Consider the following 6,601-nt stretch of genomic DNA (forward strand, 5'->3'; position numbering starts at 1 on the left):
TCTGCATTTGAGATTCTCTCTTCTATCTCTTGTATTCGGTTGGTGATGCTTGCGTCTGTGACTCCTGATCTCTTTCTTAGGTTTTCTATCTCCATGGTTGTCTCCCTTTGAACTTTCTTTATTGTTTCTATTTCTAGTTTCAGGTCCTGAATGTTTTTGTTTAATTCCTTCTTTGTGTTTTCTTCCATTTCTTTAAGGGATTTCTGTGATTCCTCTTTAAGGGCTTCTATCTGTTTACTTGTACTCTCCTGTATTTCTTTAAGGGAGTTACTTAATTCCTTCTTATAATCCTCTATCATCATCATGAGAAGTGATTTTAATTCTGAATCCTGCTTTTCAGGTGTGATGGGTTGTTCAGGGCTTGCTATATTGGGAGAATTGGGCACTGATGAAAAAATATGGAACGCTTCACGAATTTGCGTGTCATCCTTGCGCAGGGGCCATGCTAATCTTCTCTGTATCGTTCCAATTTTAGTATATGTGCTGCCGAAGCGAGCACAGGACTTGTGTTTTATAACTGGAAGGTTTCTTACATTCACGGGATGTTCTACAATTAGATTGTGCCGGGACCCATAAGAACAACATGTCTGATCTTCATGTTTGTAATATATGGCATCTTTGGGGGGAAAATAGATGATGTCCTTAGGCAACAAATGGTATAGAATCCCAAAGACTTATCAGGAGAAAGGTCAATGGTCCTGGCAAGGGCATAGTACTCCTTGTTCATTGACTGTCTGTGTGTTCGTAGCTGACCATTGATGCTCTACAAGTGTGTACTTTCTACTCAGGATAATACTATAATCTCACAATATTATAAAAGGATCAAGCATTTTTGAACTGATAAACACTAACTTGTGTTATTTATGACTTTGATAATTAGTGGATATAAAAGAATGTGAATATCTCTAGCATATGGTGAAAAAACAATATTACATATGTTTATTGCAGTGGAGAAAGAGATTCAGGAAGGCTAACAGATGAAGGAAAAAGTAGTCATTTGTTTAGCTCATACATAATCAACGTCTACAGAAATTGAAATGCTGACAGTTGGCTGAGCATACTCTGCAGTCTGATTTTTGTCTACACAGTACAAAAACAAGCAACTAACCAACAAACCAACCAACCAACCAAACAAACAAATCAAACTAAAAACTACTTGTAATAAAAAAAATGTTTACAAGTTTAAATAAGTTAGGAAAGAATCTAAGTATTTTGGAGACCCAGCATTCCAAATTAGCATATGTTGATGAACAAAAATGAGAACTCACTGATTGTAACTTTTAAGTGATTGTGTAGGTAATATTCAATGTTATGACCATACATGCCTAACAGATACACAAATAGGCATAGTTATAGGAAATAAATAGATATAACTCTTGTTCCTTACAGAGTATATAACTTAGTAGTCTATCCACGTAATTACAGAAAGACTAGAGTTAAACCATACTGATTCAACTATTCAGAGCTTCACACATTTCTATTTCTGAAAATAAAGTTAGTCTTTGTTAGATTACTGACGATTCAGATTCATCTAGCCTGTCTCCAGGGACCTAGGAATTGCTTATGTCATCACGTGTCACAGTGTGATGCTCCAGGTGTATACAGATGGAAAGAAAGACCCACCTACCACCCCATTCTCTAGATAGATAGATAGATAGATAGATAGATAGATAGACAGATAGATCTTCCTTTCTGCTCAACTTTTCACTACCTTCATGGCTCTTCTCCTATCTGTCTGTCTGTCTACCTATACACTTGTCTTCCTCTACCCTTTTCCTAGATCTCACTCCCCTCCCCCCAAAAAACCCTTTTACACAATGTATATTGCACAGCATAATTATTCAGGGTACATTTCCCTTCATCACATTATATTTCATAACAATCTTTATTTTTAATGATAAGTAAGATAGAAGTATGATTTTATTAAGTAAATCTATTTTTAAGTAAAACTACTTAAGTGAGGAAACCAACCATGCAATTCTGTGTCCTAAAAGTAGCACCATTAGTCTCTACACCCATACACATACTATCCACACGGAGTGTACTAACTGGGTTCTAAACTGAACACATGGTGGTACAAAGCATCCTGAAGGTGCTGTTTAACAAAGGTCCAGTGCTCGGATAACCTGGACTGAGCCTTCATTGCCCTTGTTGAAAATTTGCTGCATACCTTTTGTTTATCCTTATCTTTCTCTCCATTAAAGGCCTTGCTCCCAGTGCTAGAGCTGGGATAACAAACAGCCCATGTAAAGTAGAGTGAAAGCAATGAAAAGTCCCCAGTAAAAAAGTTACTCAGAAAATTGAGTCTTTCTTAAGAACTTATTACTTAGCTATAAATTTAGATCATTAATGAATGTTAATGATGAGCCTGAGACAGAAGATTTGAGAAAAACTATTAAGGAAGAAAGACTTAGGGAAATTCTAGAAGCTGACAAACTGTAATTGAATCAGTAGGGTTATATGCTCAGCTTTAGAAACAAGGAACTTGTATTAGTAGGGATTTTGTTCATACAGCTAATGACAAGATTTGGTACCTTCCTGAAAAGAAAATAAGCAGTTTTAGGTATCCCAATGTTCCTCTATTCTTTACATAACTGTAATAAAAAGATGAATCATAGTGAAGCAAAAGTTTATGACAGAGACACAGAGGAAAACATTTTGGCTAAGTGAACTGCCTGCCCTCCTGAACAGACTTGTCAGAGCAGAATTCTAATATTATAGAAAAACAAAGACCTGAACATCTTTGCTTAAGCAAGAGGCTGTACAACATTTTAAGAATCAAAGAAAAAGGATGCTGGTTTTATGATAAATATGAACAAAATATAGAGGAAGGAAAGGAAGGGGTCAGAGAGATTGAACTTTCGTGGAAAGCCAAGTTTGAAATAACAAGTAGTAAGAAATAACTTTTTGATCTACTGATTCTGTGCCAAAACAAAACAGAATCAAATTCAAATACAATTTCTGTACCTGCAAGACTTGACGACACCAATCTTAAGGAAAAAGACATTGAGGTAAAAGTAAATTGATTTTTATCGTAATGTTAATTTTTAGTTCTCATAAAATTGTTGATTGCTTGCTTTGTTCCTCTTGCAATATTCTTATGTGATCTAAGAAGACTTAAGAAATATAGTTTTAAAAACTTTGTAATCAACAAATAAAATTTCTGAGGAAATGATTTTTATGTATGAATTAAGGCTGTGAGAGACATAGATTGTCAGAGTAAATCAAGCCATGCCGAGATGTGCTTTCTCTCTGTCCTGTCTCTCATGAAACTAAACTGAATCGTGTCCCACATCTGATTCTTCCTTAGATGCTCTTACATCCACCTGTGCTGGAGTAGAGGACCTAGGCGTTAAGTTGCATCAAAACACATTATGTATGTGTATCAAATTCTCAAGCAGTAAATTAATAATAGGAGATAGAAAAAAATCATGGGCTGGGGAAGAATCGTGCCAAAGGTTTTCTGTAATTTCATGCTTATGCATGCATGCCTCTGTGGCAGGCTGGTAGCACAGCTGTGAAGAGAGGAGGGGTAATTTGTAGCATGGGTTTGCCCATTTCCATGTGACTAATACTTTCAAAGAACGCAATTTCAGAATGTTGACAACTTCATAACTGCATCAAAAAAATCTGAAAAATTAACAATTGGAACAAAGCAATATTATCCAAATCTAGAAACATGTTGATAAAGATGTTGAAATTTTCTGCTTTTACAATGGCTGTTTTAAGGCAGAATTGTTTATAAGGAATAAATGACTACCACATGAGCTAATATAAATGTAGATTATTTCTTGAATGGCTCTAAATTATCATGCCATACTTTATTGATGAATATTTGCATTCTTTCTATGGAGTCAGATTTAAACATCCTAAGAAATCCTACACATGAGAATATCTTTCTTTGCTTCTTTTAGCACTGAAAGATTCATCTCAAGGTGACATCTCTGAAGCAAAGAACAAGGTGCCCTCCACAGAGCCACCTCAGTCATCAGTCACATTATTCTCTGTGTATCGCTCATCATGATCTGGAGCCATAGCTAGGACTGTATTCATAAAATTTTGACAACCTTAGGGGTTAAAAAATAAAACAACCAAACCAAACCAAAACAACAATAACAAAGTCACCTTATTGTTGTTTTCACCTCAAATTAAATCAAAATAAAATTTATTCTAGGTCGTCAACTTATGTTCTTTTTTATGAACTTCCATTCAAATGGGTTTTTTTTGTATTTTGTTTTTTGTTTTTTTTTTTAATCTAGAGTGCATTTTATATTTGAGAATTTCTTTTCTGTGCAAAACTCATTGTTTTATGATGCCATCATTTTTGATGATATCTATATTTGATTAATTTTAACTTGACATACAGATCATAGTATTTTTAAATTTTTTTACTCTTTTAAGTGTATGCATGTTTTGCTTCCATGTTTGTTTGCACTAAAAGCATGTCTGATGAACACAGTAGTAAGAGGAGAGCCCTGGACTCTCTAGTTGAAATTACTGATCGTTGTGAGGTGCCATGTTTATGTGCTGAGAATTGAAGCCAAGTGCTCTCCAGGAACAGCTAGTATTCTAACTGCTGGTCCATCTCTCCAGCCCTAGTTCATACTATTTTGATGCCTGACTTGTGATTTACAAATCCTTACATTGTTAAATATGTTGAATTGTTATCTAACTTTGATGATATAGTTAGGAAAGCTTTATTCTCCCAGTCCCAACTTCATAGGATGCTTGATTCTACTACCCATAGGAATTTATGTTTTCACATTTGAAATTTTAAAGAAATTGAATTTAGTTATGGTATAAACTTTAAGGTCAGAATTTTACTTTGAGGAAAATTATTTAAATATCCAAATATATATTTCTCTATATATTTGACTTAATGCTAACCAGGCATCAACCAGCCACAGAGGCAGCTTCTTTTCTTTTTGGATTCCTGTTTTTACTTCAATTTGGGCCTCTGAGGTACTCTTACCTATTCAGGAATTCATTGCAAAATATGTTTATTTTAAAATTCAGTATTTCTACACACTTTTTATTGCCAAAATGGTTACTTAAATGTTTTTGTCCACCATGTTGAAGAAAACCCAAAATGTTCTGCAATCCATGTTTTATATATCAGCACAAATCCTTAATAACTTAGGCCAGTTATATGAGGGACATGCTCAACTCTCACATCATTGAAGGAAGTTGTAAAAGCATCTATACTATTACCTGGGTCGTAGATACTTCCTTTTCAACCCATACTATCTACCCCCGATTCCTGAAGCTCCAGAAACATTGATAGAGTGAGCCTATTCTCATGGCATCCATCCCCTCACATGTTGCTGGCCCACTGCTACTCCTTGCTCATTGCACAGAGCAGATCTTTATCATCCTGCAACTCTTAATAGGAGAATGCTGTCTTCTTAAAGAAATCCTTCTGTCCTGGTGACCAGTCAATTAAAGTATGCCAACAGCTGACTTTCCATCAAGATGGTGCTTTATAGATGACTTCTGGGAGAATTTTATAAACTCTTTATTTACGTCATTCCTCTAGCCTCAACCTATCCCCAAAATTGTAAGCACAATGTGATGAGAGAAAACTCCTGTCCTACTAATTAGTACAAATAAGTAGAATTTGATAGATGGATGGATGGATGGATGGATGGATGGATGGATAGATGGATGGAGGATGCAAATACTTTATTTGATTTTCCAAATCCTTTATACAAAGCTTTGCATGTACTTGGTAGTCTGAAAACACCTGCTGAACAGGAGAGTTTCATATTTCTTCATAAGGATTCAGGCCCTCTAAAGGTGGGGACAAGGAAGTACAGAAAGGAATGTGCACATATTGGGATCCACAGATACTCAGTCTATTCCTATTAATAATAAGACAGTCTCAGAATAGAAGGGATACTTAGTATATTATGAAAAAAGTATTATATGCTTTGAAATGAATGGATGGTCTACTGAGAAAGTGAATTTTTTGAGACTCAAAAAGAATTATGCATTAATGTGCTGGGATTTTTAATTTGGGAAGCTTGTGTTAATTGAAATAGGCTACCTATGAATGGACAGATAATAATCTCTCCACCACAGTTTTGCACACTTGCCAAGTCCGAGTCCAGGTGACAATTATTCTATTCTGTTTTGTTGCTACATAAAAAACTGACAGTTTCTGAGAAGCATAGACTATTCCAACTCCATCAGAAATAACCTAGAACTTGGAGTGAAACCACAATCAAATTTGAAAATTCACACGCGATCACTGCCAAAGTCTGCAGAAAGAAACTGTCATTTTTAGAATGAAAAGAGTTCTCTAGAACTATATGCTTACTGGGAACCAAAAAAAAAAAAGTTTCAGAGCTGCCTGTTTAAACCCCTTATTAAGTTCCTTAACAAGTCAGAAAAGGGACAAAGTCTATAGTAGTTGGTGAGGAGGAAAAGCCATGCCCTGTGGTTAGCATATTTGAGTTGGCCTTAAAGGACACTAAATGGGAAGCCCCAGAGCCCAATGGCAGCATCCTGAGGCTAATAGTTCCACCTCCACATAACCTACAGGGTCCATACTGAAATACCATTCATGCACTCAATTACAAATATGTTCTTGTGGAAAACT

General features: G+C 35.5%; 1 non-coding gene across 1 annotated transcript; it reads right to left on the reverse strand.

The window, feature by feature from the left end:
* Positions 1-392: 392 nt before the first annotated feature.
* LOC114635208 lies at positions 393-499 on the reverse strand. The gene has a single exon (XR_003713433.1). It is a non-coding gene; the product is annotated as a U6 spliceosomal RNA (small nuclear RNA).
* Positions 500-6,601: the final 6,102 nt, after the last annotated feature.

Source organism: Grammomys surdaster, unplaced genomic scaffold, assembly GCF_004785775.1.
Source record: "Grammomys surdaster isolate TR1022 unplaced genomic scaffold, NIH_TR_1.0 1166, whole genome shotgun sequence".
Taxonomy (NCBI): domain Eukaryota; kingdom Metazoa; phylum Chordata; class Mammalia; order Rodentia; family Muridae; genus Grammomys; species Grammomys surdaster.